Source organism: Sorex fumeus, unplaced genomic scaffold, assembly GCF_029834395.1.
Source record: "Sorex fumeus unplaced genomic scaffold, SorFum_2.1 ptg000014l, whole genome shotgun sequence".
Classification (NCBI taxonomy): Eukaryota; Metazoa; Chordata; class Mammalia; order Eulipotyphla; family Soricidae; genus Sorex; species Sorex fumeus.
In genome coordinates this window covers 26074808-26088431 of record NW_026606071.1, presented here as the reverse complement: position 1 = coordinate 26088431, position 13624 = coordinate 26074808, and the positions used below count along the sequence as shown (strand labels likewise).

Sequence of the window (13624 nt, the reverse complement as noted above, 5' to 3'; positions counted from 1 at the left end):
CCATATGTGGTGCCGGGGTTGGCTGTATACAGAGCAAGCACCCTCCTCGCTGTTCTATAAATTGGAAGTGGGAAGGCATTGGCAGGATTTTGCAGATTAGGAAGGCTGAGAAGTCCTGAGGTGGGCTGATTTATTAGAAGTCATTCACCTTAGAAAGCAGTGCTGGTATAAGAACTCTTCTGGGGTCAGAAATTTGTATTCTTGTGCTCGCTTCGGCAGCACATATACTAAAATTGGAACGATACAGAGAAGATTAGCATGGCCCCTGCACAAGGATGATACGCAAATTCATGAAGTGTTCCATATTTTTAGCACGAAAGTTTGTAAGTCTATAACGTTACCTCATGGAGTTTCACTAATTAAAAAAAATTGTATTCTTATGGTCAGAGCCATAGTACAACAAGTAGGGCATTTGCCTTACACGCAGCCAATTGGGTCTATCGCCTGCATCTCATAAGGCCCCCTGAGTGCCACCAGGAATAATTACTGAGTGCAGATCCAGGACTAAGACCTGAGCATTGCTGGGTCTGCTCCTCACACTCCCGCCACCAAAAAAACAAAATTGTATTCTTCCCATGCCACACCTCAGTCCCATTGAGCAAACTGTGAACTTGGGTGGCTCAAGGGTGAGATTAGTTTATTTACTCCTTATTTATAATCCTTTGAACATCAGGAACCCTGAGTGAAGAACTATTCAAAAGGTAACTAAACTTGTGTGGCCCATGGGACTCAGTAATTGGACAGGGACTCTAAGAAGATCTTTTTCTTCCCTCTTGGACCTTCAGCTGATAAAAGTCTTCTTGGTCTCTCATCTTTAAAATGCTCCTGCTACTCGCTTTACCTTTCTCTGAGTATTTATAAATACTTACACTGAGTATTTATCAGGAAGTTTATAAAGCACATGATAAATCAAACACTGTTTTTTTTTTTTTTTTTGGCCACAACTGACAGTGGTTAGGACTTATCCCTGAGTTTACACTCAGGAATCACTCCTGACAGAGCTCAGGGGATCATTTGGGGTGCCAGGGACTAAAGCCACCTCAGATGCATGCAAGGAAAGTGCCTTTCCTGCTATATTATCTCTTTGGCCTCTAAACCAAACTTTAAATCCTCTACATGAATTGATATTCTCTTTAAAGCCCCAGCATTTTCCCTCAGTTTGAGGTGGTACATGATGAATTGCTTGAAGTTCAGTCTTGTATTGGTTGGGAAACACGGTTTCTAATTACTCAGATTGAAGAAGAAGAGAATGAGGTTGGGATGTGATCCCTGGCATTACATGGTTCTCCATGCACCAGAGAGTATCCCCCACTAGCACTGTTTGACCAATAGGCTTCACAACCCAGGGGTAGGGGTGGGCCTGGATGCCATCAGAGCCACATCAAGGGCTGCATCCAGGGAAATCATGCATTTCTGGTGATTAAACTGAGATCAGTTGCATGCAGAAATTGCAAAGCATCCATCTCATATTGCCTCCCCGCCAGATGATGACGTCTTTAAATATAAACCTACTCCCTTCGCTTGTTTTTGAGTCTTTTGCATCTGGGGTCTCAGTGTATCTCTTTGAGAATGTCCTAACTTTTGTGGTTGTGGTCTTGCACAGATTCAGCTCAAGCCAGCTGACTTGGCTCGGCAAAGGCAGCTGTGTGCACTGATCAGTTATTCCCTGTTGCAGTTAGAGCCAGCGCTAGCTACTTTTATGGAGGATTTTATGATAGAAGTTTCCACCTTCATCGCTTCAGTCCCAGGCGGAAGATTGTTTTTGAGTGGTGGTTCTCTTCTCTTCCAGTCACTATTCCCTGCCGTGGAAGTGAAAGGAAATGAAAAATGTGACGTCTATATTTTTAGACACTTATATCGGAACTCTGGTGATTTTATGAAATGGACATTCCAGTCTGAAGACTGGGCTTCCCAAGCCAGTGGTTGACATGGGGACATAATATTACTGCTTTCAATAGCAAAGCAGAGATTTGACGTGTCATGCTTGTATTTTGTTTGGTTTCTGGGAAAATATATCGGGGCATCAAATGTCTAAATGATTTTGCAAGTGGCAAACAATAAACAAGTGAAGAGAAGTACTGAACAAGTGCTTTAAATTGATTGCCTAGGGGTATTTCAAAGGGAACATTCTTGAATGGTATTAGGTGGAATTTGAGCTCTAAGTCAGTAGAGCTAGAGATTTGGAGTGGTTCACAAAATAAATCCTAAGTGCTGCATAGGTCTTTTGTTTCTGGAAAAGGTCTGAGCGAGGCCTTTGCTATCCGACCTTTGCCATGTTATTTTGAAACCTGGTTTCAATAGCTTGGAAACTTTTCCTACCGAGAAAAACTTAAAAGCTCTAGTCAACATTTTGTAAAGCACGTAGACTTTTACTTCAATGAGTTTATAATTAATTCAAATATGTACTTCTGCCAGAAAAATAGAGTGGTATATTTGTATTTGCAGCTGTCAGTGTTTTGAAAACTCACTATTGTTGTTCCTTCAGCTAGCATTCTTAGCACCCATTGTGCACTAACTATAGTAGATCCAGTGAGGGTTAGGGAAAGGAAATAGAGGGTAATCCTTACTCTCAAGTTGCTGTTGGTCCAAGAGAGGACTTAGAGTTTCCTCATCTGTAAAATGGGAACATAATATCTATGTTACATATTATGAAGCTTTAGAGATATAAAATACTAAGCAATAAACCTGGCAGAATAAGACTTAATAAATTAAATGGCTAGAGTTTGAGTAACTAGAACTGGGGAGAAGGTATATCAGAGATAAGGCTTTTCTTTAAAAAAAAAAAACTACTCTGGGCTTTATGGAATAAATTGATTCTGGTAAGGAGCACAGACTGTGCAGGAATTCCATATCTTCCCTATTGTTTCTTATTTAAATTAGGAAAAGCAGTGGATGGGAAACAATAGACTTCTCTCCAACTCTTTTTTTTTTTTTTTTTTTTTGCTTTTTGGGTCACATCTAGTGATACGGGTTACTCCTGGCTCTGCACTCAGGAATTACTCCTGGCGGTGCTCAGGGACCATATGGGATGCTGGGAATTGAACCTGAGTTGGCAGTGTTCAAGGCAAACGCCTCCCCGTTGTGCTATCGCTCCAGCCCCCTCCAACTCTTTCTTTAAAAAAATTTTTTTTAGGCACTTTTGTTTATAATACTGTTCACGCTGGAATTTCTTACATGAAACATTCTAGCACTAGGACCTTCCACCAGAGTGTCCACTTCCCTCCACAACCACTATGTGCCCCCATCCCATTCTCTCCCATCCCGCTACTCCTCTGGTAAGCTTCCCACTGAAGACCAGTTCTTAGTTTCTGTTGCCTTTGGGCATTTGTTATAACCCTACTACGTTTCTTTATGTTCCACATATGAGGCAGATATTTCTGTGTCTTTCCCCCTCTTTCAGACTAATTTCACTTATCGTGATACTTTCCAGATCCATCTCTGTAACAGTAAATTCTATGATGTCATCTTTTCTTAAGACAAGTATTCTGTTATGTATATGTGCCATATTTTATTTTTATACTCGGTTATCTGTTCTTGGGCACTTGAGTTGTTTCCAGATTTGGCTGTTGTGAATAGTGCTGCAATGAACATAGAATTGCATATGTATTTCTGAATAGAATTTTAGAGCTCTTGTGATAGTCGATGCCAACCAGTGGAATTGGTGGGTCATATAGAAGCTTAATTCCTAGTTTATGGAGAAGTGTTCATATTATTTTCCCCAACAGTCTGAACCAATTGATATTCCCACCAGCATTGAATGAGGCACCTGATGGGGGTGGGGGTGGGGGTGAGGGTGGGAGGGATGGTAGTAAATTAGAAAGACCAACAATAAACAATGGCGGTGAGAAGGAGATGTTCTTCCCTCCAAATTATTAATCAGTGAGGATTTTTTTATGTTTTTTTTTTGTTTTGTTTTGTTTTTGTCTTGGGGATTATGGTGATAAACCAGTAACAGTTTTTGTCTTTGTCAGAACTTCTGAAACTTTACTGATTTTTCTCTGTTAGTCTAGCTATTACAGTAAGAATAACCAGGGGATTGAATTATCTTTTATTTATTAGTCTGCATTTCCTTACGTGCCCACACAGTGACTACAGGAGTTAAGTTCATTGCTGAAGTTCAGTGGTAATTTTTACCTTTTTAGAAAAGCTGCATTCACTTTTATTTCACCTTTCATTCCCTTTCTCTTAGCCTTACCGTCCTCCCTCCCACACTTCTCTTCAGGTAACCTTAGTTCAGTTGTTTGCATCTACTGCTTTGTCTTGTCTGTTCATCAATTTTATATGCCCTTATATTACACATAGAGGTCAAATAATCTAATACTTGTCTTTTCCCTTCTGATTTATTTCATTGTCCATATTTCTGCACAGCTCCTTCCACTTTGAAAAGAATAAGTTTTCTGTTCTTTTTTTGATGGGGGGGGGGGGTGAGGCAGGTTGGGATTCACCCAACTGTGCTCAGAACTTACTCTTGGCTCTGTGCTCAGGGGTCACTCCTGGAGTGTTTGGGGGGACAATAAGGGGTACCAGGGTTTGAACTTGGGTCTGCCACATGCCTTACCTGCTGTATTATCTCTCTGACTTGCTCCCCCTCCCCTTCCTTTCTCCTTCCCCTTCCCCTTCTAGAAAAATGACCAGCTCCTCATGTGTACTCAGTAAGTATTTATTGAATAGAAAACTGATGTAACCTTAGGTTCAACCTTAGACCAGTTGAATCTCACTTTACCTTTTACAATCCAGATCAAACTGTGCTGCAATTAGCAGAGAACACAGGACTAGAGGTCAGGCCTCAAGGTTGGACAGGGGCATAGCGGGATTTATTGAAACCCCAAATGTGGATATGTTGACCTGTGCGTGTCATGGAGGCGAAAGTGGAGGGGGGGGGGTGGTCCAGACAAGGCCCTGTTTGATGGGGAGAGGCCAGCAAGGAAAGGAGGAAGTCAGAGCTTGAGAATGAGGGTGCATGAAGGAGAGGAAGGCGGAGGGGTGCCTTTCAAACCTGGGGAGGAGGATTTGAGGAGGAATTGGTTAATGGCATCAAGGAGGGTCAGGACTTTGAGAAACACAGGAGGGCACATAGTGATGTCACCAAAGAGTTGTAGAGTAGAAGTTTAATTCAGTGGGGTTTTGTGTCATGTTGAAGATTGACATTGCACATCCTGGGACATTGCTTCCCCTCACCTTCACCCCCAATGTTAGTATTTACTGGCACTTTTGCATCTAAGCTCTGTGCACAAGTTGTTTATGCCCAAGTTGATTGTACAGTCTGATTCTAGTAACTGTTCGGCAAAACACCATGACAAAATCCCAACCCTTGTAAACTTGTGGTCCAAAAAAGTCATCTCCTACTGCAGTCAGATCCTCTTGTGAGATATTTTGTCCATCATAGGACTCAGAAAATTCTCCGTTGGCTCTAGGATTATGTGAAATAAAGAACTTATTTGAGCCCCCTGAACTGACCACCACTCTTGGTTGGTGTTTGAATTCATTTCTTGGTTGAAATGAATTGGCGAGTGATTTATTCTAGCTGTCTTTGGCATTGCCGTTCTCTCCATAGTCCAGCTGCATCTAAAACTACATGACCCCAGACACCCTCTCAGCATTCATTACATTCTGATTACAAGCCACTCAGTCAAGTGGGAGGAAGTCAGTGCTTTACCATTCAGAGAGAGAGAACACAGCATCTCTGTGTGGGCCAGACTGGTGTTATTGCTCATATCTGCTGCTACCTCTGTGTGGGAGGACTGCCATATTCATCCTGTTAATTAGCCTTGCCTAATGAGCATGTAAACAGCAGATTCCCTTGTTAGAGAATAGCAATACCCTGAGTCTCCATCCTGTTACAGTTTGATGCAGGCATGGAATTCTTCGGACTAGCTCTTCTATTAGCACATTGACAGATGGACTTTAATTTCTCACTGTAATAAATTGGGACATAACTCTTTTTTCAGAATGGCTGTTCACTATAAATGCGATCGAACGTGTAGAGGTCATGGAGTTTTGCTGAAAAGTATTACAAATAGTTGGATGCTGACTTTGCTTTTGTTGGGTAGATAAATCTTTCCAGGGAGAAGAGACCAGGAGGGTGGAGATGTTGAATGAGTGAGGTCCATAATTACACAACAGTTTACATTTTTCATGGCATGAATGATCCACATGCAGAGCAATTTGATATTACAACTTTATTAGATACAGGTAGCTGAGTAAGGCACCCAGAGGTTAAGTAGCTTGTCAGAGGCCACCCAGCCTGTGTGTTAAGCCAGATTTAGAACATAGCTCTAATTAGCTCCTGATTTCCCATTTTGTGTTTTAGGCAAACCACACAGCACCCACACAAGGATTTTACTCAGCTCATGTTGTTAAACAGAGGCACCCTTCATGCTTTGATCTGCTTAAATGGTAGTATTTTTAAGGTTTCAAGTCAAATGGGGCAAGATAGTCAGAGATGTTTACTTATCAAAACTGCACTTGGCATCAGACTTTAGTTGTTTAGTAAGTATAAGGACTCTACAGGGGGCAAAGATGAAATTTCAGAAAGCCAGCTGGAAAATGAAAACAAAGAGTAAAGGCATCAAGATTGTATAGGAGGGTAAGTAAGGTACCACGCATACCATCTGTCGCTCAAAGGATAGAGTGGGATAAGAAGAGCTGAAGGGATTAGTGATCATTTCAGAATATTGTGACAGTCCTAGGGTGCTGTGAGAGCCTGAGCAATTTAGAAAGGCTCTCAACATGGATCAAGGCAGAGGGAGTAAAATAACATGGTGAACTTAGTCAAGAACAAAGTGGAAAAAAAAATTGGAGCGGTGGAGAGATTATAAAAGGCCATGAACATCATGCAAAGGAAAAGCAACCATTTGTTCAACAAGTGTCTGTTTAGTGTCTTTGTTATTTTGGGCCACACCCAGTGGTACTTAGGGCTTAACTCATGACTCTGTGCTCAGGGATAAGCTCCTGGCAATGTTCATGGGACCTTATAGGGTGCTGGGGATCGACTCAGGGGCAGACACATGAAAGGCAGTGACCTTCCTCCTATACTGTCTCTTCAGCTCCTTCGTTCCTTTGTGTGTGTGTGTGTGTGTGTGTGTGTGTGTGTGTGTGTGTGTGTGCGCTTAAGGTACTTGATATATTACTAGAAAAAGCTCCACATAAGTTCCTGCCCTAGATGATTTAGGTTTCAGTGGGGAGCGAGAATTACTGAACACATCAAGTGATATGTTGAAAGCTGGTCAAGTGTGTTAGGAAAAAGTCCAGCTAGGTGGTCAAGGTTAATTGCAACAATGGTAAATCATGCTTATTGCCTCTAGCTTTGATGTGATGTGATGAGTATAGCACTCCACCTCTGTCGTTTCCTCCCCTAACATATATCCTTAGTTTGGTCATGAGAAAACATCAGATTCACAGAGGGAAAACGATGGAGCAGATTAGGCGGGGTCTTTTGGGCCACTGTTGGTCATGCACTGCATTCCAGGAACTATGCCATGTACAGTTATATTCTCAACCCCTCTAGGAGAGCATATCTGGTTGATTTTGCAAAGGAGAAACTTAGCTTACTTAGAAAGGTCCTTTGTCTGCAGTTCCTTTGGCTCCCAGAGCTGACCCTTCGGATCTCTGCTTTTTTCGCTCTGCGGCTGCCGAGATGTCTGAGGTAAGCCCCAGCTCACTGGGAAAGCAGGCCTCACCTGGTTTTGTTCAGCTGTGAAAAAATATGTCTGTACATAATTTACCTTGGGTTGGCGCAATAGCACAGCAGGTAAGGCATTTGCCTTGCACGCAGCCAACACGGCCGACCTGAGTTCAATTCCTCCACCCCTGTCGGAGAGCCTGGCAAGCTACCTAGAGTATCTCTCCCGCACTGCAAGCCCTGGCAAGCTACCCGTGACGTGTTCAATGTGCCAAACACAGTAACAAGTCTCATGAGCAAATCAGTGGACAATGGGAGGACAGTGACAGTGACATAATTTACCATAATGCCCAATTTTATTTTTTTTGAAGTGGCTTTATATTTTTATTTTTTATTTATTTTTTGTAATGGATCCCTGTGAGGTGCACTTACAGACTTATAGACTTTCATGGTTACGTTTCAGTCATACAATGCTAGAGTTCCCATCCCCCCCACCAGTGCCCATTGTCTACCACCACTGATCTCAGTATCCCTCCCATCTCCCATCCCCCCCATCCCACACTGCCTCTGTGGCAGGGCTTTCCTTTTTTCTCTCTCTCTCATTTTGGGTGTTGTGGTTTGCACTAGAGGTATTGAGTGGCCATCATGTTCAGTCTGTAGTCTGTTTTCAGAATGCATAATGCCCAATATTAAGTGTCATGAGTGTTGGACATATTCATATATTTCTATGAAATAAATTGTTACTTTTTTACTCTTTAAGAAACAAGAGAAGTGTAAGTGAATATCATGACAATTTTCTTCCTCTCTTCTGGCCTATTAGCTGCTATTCTGTTTTTCAAATTTTATGAATTGACTACTTTAGATACCTCATATGTGTGGGACCATACATACTTTTCTTGTTGTATATAAGGTAAAAGGTAAAGGCCCTCCCGTTGATCGTCGATTTGCTCGAGTGGGCCCAGTAACGTCTCCATTGGAGACTTTGTTGTTACTGTGTCTGGCATATCGAATACTCTCGGTAGCTTGCCAGGCTCTCCGAGAGGGGCCTTGTTGTATATGGTTTATTTAATTAGAAAAATGTCCTTAAGGTTCATCCCTGTTGTAGTATTTGACAGCTGAATAACATTCTCCTGTATGGATGTGTCACGTTTTGTTTTATGCATCTCTTTTCTAAATAAAGGTAAAGGTAAAGGCCCTCCCGTTGATCGTCGATTTGCTCGAGCGGGCCCAGTAACGTCTCCATTGGAGACTTTGTTGTTACTGTGTTTGGCATATCGAATACTCTCGGTAGCTTGCCGGGCTCTCCGAGAGGGGCGGAGGAATTGAACTCGGGTCGGCCGCTTGTAAGGCGAACGCCCTACCACTGTGCTATCGCTCTTTTCTAAATAACATTTTTAATTATTTATTTTTCAGTTTTTGGGCCACACCCACCAGAGTTCAGGGCTTTCTCCTGACTCTGAGCTCAGGGATCACTTCTGCGGGGTTTGGGGAAACAGATGAGGTACCAAGGATTGAAACCAGGTTGGCCTTGTGCAAGGCCAGCATCCTTCCTGCTGGACTGCCATTCCAGCCCCTGAATAACACTTTATAAGAATACAGAATGTCCATTGATTCCTGCATTGCCAAGGACCGTTTTCCCATATTTCCAATGGCAGCCCGAATACGGCAGCCAAGGGTAGATGGGATAGTTGCACAAGCGACTGTATGTCTCCAAATCCTAAATGATTATTCTGGTGCTTTGCAGAAAATATTTGCTGACTGTTCAACTGGGGAGGCTCTGCGGGGTTAAGAGATGTGATATGTAGACTACATTCGAGAGAGCAGACCTTGTTGTATATTAAACTAGGAATGTGGTACTGTGGCGGGGGTGGGAGGACAGCTTGCAATGTTAAGTTGTTTGTAGACACTGTAGACACCCAGGAAGGGAGAGACCTGAAAGGACTGAGTCCTCAGGAGAAACCTCACAGAGGGTTGGGATTTAGGATTGATGGGCCCGACCCATGCAGGGCGAGCGGGAGGCATGCATCTCCCTTCTTGCCCAGCCCTTGGCGAGGAAGTCAGACTTTGAGAGGATCTGACCTCAAAGCTGTTTCTGGTGGAAGAGTGTGCTCTGCTCGAATTTAGGTTCCCCAAAGGCAAGATTTTTATTTGTTTTGTTCACTGTCGTCTCAGCAGTGCCAGAACACAGTAGCTCTCTCAATAAATGTTTATGGGCTGAATAAATTGCAGCAACTCTTAACAACTTTGTAGATGTGTAATATGTACTCTTCAAATATGGGCAAAAGACTATCTCTCAGATTGTTCTGTTAATTCATTTATTACACTAAAGAGCTTTCTTGGTTTTTTTTTTTAAAAAGCTATTTTAGTGGCAGTTATTGCTATCGAGGGCAGAGACATCATGTGGTAAGAGGACTCTAAATTTGAGGTACTGATGACAAAACAAAAGAAGGGGGAAAGAATGTTAAATGGTCTTAAAATAACTGCTTAAAAATAATCCATTTATTCAACAAATACCTATTGATCTGCAACTGTGCTAGGATTGAGCCAAATAAATATAGTAGCAGCCTTCTAGGACATTGGAACAAGTCATTATAGGTGTGTTCTGTGTAATTTACAGAAATACAGATGCCATGGAAAGTTAAACAAGGCATTTATCCTAGTCTAGGGCATCAGAGATATCACTGGAGCGATAGCACAGCGGTAGGGCGTTTGCCTTGCATGCAGCCAACGTGGCCGACCCGAGTTCGATTCCTCCGCCCCTCTCGGAGAGCCCGGCAAGCTACCGAGAGTTTCTCGCCCGCACGGCAGAGCCTGGCAAGCTCCCCGTGACGTATTTGATATGCCAGACACAGTAACAACAAAGTCTCCAATGGAGACGTTACTGGGCCCGCTCGAGCAAATCGATGATCAACGGGAGGGCCTTTACCTTTACTTTACTTACTTTACTAGGGCATCAGAGAATGCTTCCCTGAGGAAGCAGAGTCTTAATTGATTATTGGTGGCTGTGTCACCAACTACTCCCCACACTCCTCAACTCAGTTTTTTTATTTTCCTATTAAAAATAATTTTTTTTTGTTCTCTCTCTCCTTTTGGGTGTTGTGGTTTGCAAAAGAGGCATTGAGTGGCAATCATGTTTGGTCCATAGTCTACTTTCAGCATGCTTCTCCCATCCTGGGAGGATCCATCCGTGGTGGTGGGAAATGGGCACTGGTGGAGGGATGGGTATTTGATCATTGTATAATTGAAACCCAAGCACAAAATTTGTAAGTCTACAACTGTACCTCATGGTGTCTCACTAATAAAAAAAATTAAAAAAATAAATTTTTTTTTGAAACTTGACTGTGTTTAGGGCTTAACTCAGGGCTTAACTCAGGGCTCTGTGTCAGGGATTCCTCTTACTGGGGCTAAGGGAACCATGTGTAGTGCTGGGGGTTGAGCGCAGGTCAGCTGTGTGCAAGGCAAGTAAGTGCCTTACCTGTCGAACTGTCTCTCTGGCCCCCCCTTTCCATATTTGAATCCCTGTGATTTATGGGACAGTTATCAAGCACAGGTTCGGGTTCCGTGCATACAGCATTCCAATACCACAACCCACCACGGAGTGCCTGCCTTCTCCTTTTGGTCTCAGTGTTCCCTCTGTTTTTCCCCTGCTCTCTACCCTTGGTTGATTCAGTTCTGTAAACCAGTTCTTTTAGGTTCTGTTGCCTATGGTCCTTTTTCACTGTGTTTACTGTGTAACTTGCCTTACTGTGCTTTTCCATAGCCCACATAGAAGAGAGATCATCCTGTATCAGGCTCCTTCTGACTAACTCCACTGAGCATGGTCCCCTCCAGTTCTATCCATTTGACAACAAATTGCATGATTTTATCTGTTCTTACAGCCAAGTAGATCCCATTGCATATATACCGTAGTTTTGTTACCCTGTCATCTGCTGTTGAACAGTTTCCAGATTCTGGCAGTTGTGAGTAGTGCTGCAGTGAACATCAGAGTGCAGATGTCTTTTCTGCATCGAATTTTTGGGCTCTTGGGGGTAAATACTGAGAAATTGAATCACTGGGTTGTACAGGTCTTAGTTTTTTGAAAAATTATCATGTCCAAATTGATGTTTAAATATTTTATTACCTCATGATTCTGGATTAACTGGCTCAGCTGGACCAGCACTTGCTGTTGGGATCATTTGGATTTTTTGGAGCGGTCCTTAGGAGGAGGTACAAGGGGCCTCTACAAGTTGACCAGTGGCGTGGGCCTGACAGCTCAGTGCTTAGGCCCAGCAGTGCTAAGGGCCACTGAGGCCTCTCTGGGGGACCTGAGGTACAGGAGGCCACGTAATGCTAGGGGCTGACCTCACGACCACGGTGGTACAGGGCATGCACTCTATGCCTCCATACTCTCTCTCCCCACCCCTCCCTTGGGATCTCTCTGTACTTGGATGAAATCTGGGACTGGAATCATTTAGAAGCTCAACAGAGCTGCCATCTATGTCTGGTGCCTGCAGTGATCCTGCACTGGTCTTTTCTTTTATGAAGAAGCTCCCAATCCTTAGATAGAAGCTCAGAGCTCCAAATTATAGGAAGAAGCCCTCAGCCTAATGAACACTGCACCTTAAATAGGCACACCACTGTTCTGCCATACTCTGTTGAGGAAAACATCCAAAGTCCAGTGGAAAAATAAAGCCACTCCCGATGGGAGAGTAGCAGGACTTCCTTGCAGGAAAAAAAAAAAAAAGCAGATAGAATGGGAGAAACTAGGTCTGTCACTTGATGTTAAGCTGAAACCTGAAGGATAATTAGGCCTTGGGCAGGCAGAAAGAGAAGGGGGATCTGGTCTGCAACTGGAACAGCACACGGGTAGGCCTGGAGATGAAAACAGTCTGTGTTGAAGGAGGACCAGAAAGGCCTTTGGAACTGAGTGGAGAGAGGAATAGAGGAGAGCGGTATGGAAATGGTGGTATGGAATGGTATAGTAACAACAAAGTCTCCAATGGAGACGTTACTGGGCCCGCTCGAGCAAATCGATGATCAACGGGAGGGCCTTTACTTTACTTTACTTACTTTAAGAAAAGCAAATACATATTTATTCCAGAAAACAGAAAGGAATAACTATCCCTTTTCAAATAGAGGACATGGAAAGCACTAAATAGTGAAAACCAAAATTTCTAGAATATTAAAAAAAAAAACACATGCAGGTGAGGAAAGGAGGATCAGGGAACTATCACCCCCAAATCACACAGCTAATATGAGAAAGAGCTGGGCTCTGAACCCAGATTTGACTTTAAACTTCTCATTGTGTTGCTTATCTTGTTGCCTATGGAAAGTCACTCTGCATAATTGACTTGGAAATTCCCTGCTCACCAAGGAGTAATTTGTCCTTCCTAATTTCTTCCTAACCATCCAGATAAGTAACTCTAAGTTATTTAGACATAGCTCGAAGGTACTTTCTGAATGACTCCCTCACCCAACAGCAATTGAACCCTCCTCTTCCCTCCCACCAAATCTGTTTTCATCCCTTGCCAAAATCCTTGGATACTTCTTAGTCTCATAATGATGGAGACCGTGGACCTATTTAGGGCAGGAGCTGTGCCTTATTCTGCTTTCTATCTTGAGTGCTTATATTACCTTGAGAAATGATGAAGGCGGGGACTGGAGTGGTAGCACAGTGGGTAGGATGTTTGCCTTGCACGCGGCAGACCCGGGTTTGATTCCCAGCACAGCATCCCATATGGTCCCCTGAGCACCGCCAGGAGTAATTCTTGAGTGCAGAACCAGGAGTAACCTCTGAACATCGCTGGGTGTGACCCAAAAAGAAAAAAAAAAAGATGAAGGGGTGGGTAGATGAGTGATTTCCAAAATACTTTTTTCTAAATTGTCTGCAGTTGATGTTACTGCCCTTTAATGAGGCATGCCTGTCAAAGTGTCCATAGTCCCTGGCAGTTTGTAACATTCCTAGGCCCCATTGATCCCTTCTGTGAATGGCTGGGGTTGAAAAGATGACCTCAAAGTTTCCTC

At 43.1% G+C, this 13624-nt stretch overlaps 1 non-coding gene across 1 annotated transcript; it reads left to right on the top strand.

Annotated features, from left to right (window-relative positions):
* Positions 1-203: 203 nt before the first annotated feature.
* LOC130021238 (U6 spliceosomal RNA) lies at positions 204-310 on the top strand. The gene has a single exon (XR_008792128.1). It is a non-coding gene; the product is annotated as a U6 spliceosomal RNA (small nuclear RNA).
* The last annotated feature ends 13314 nt before the right edge of the window (positions 311-13624 follow it).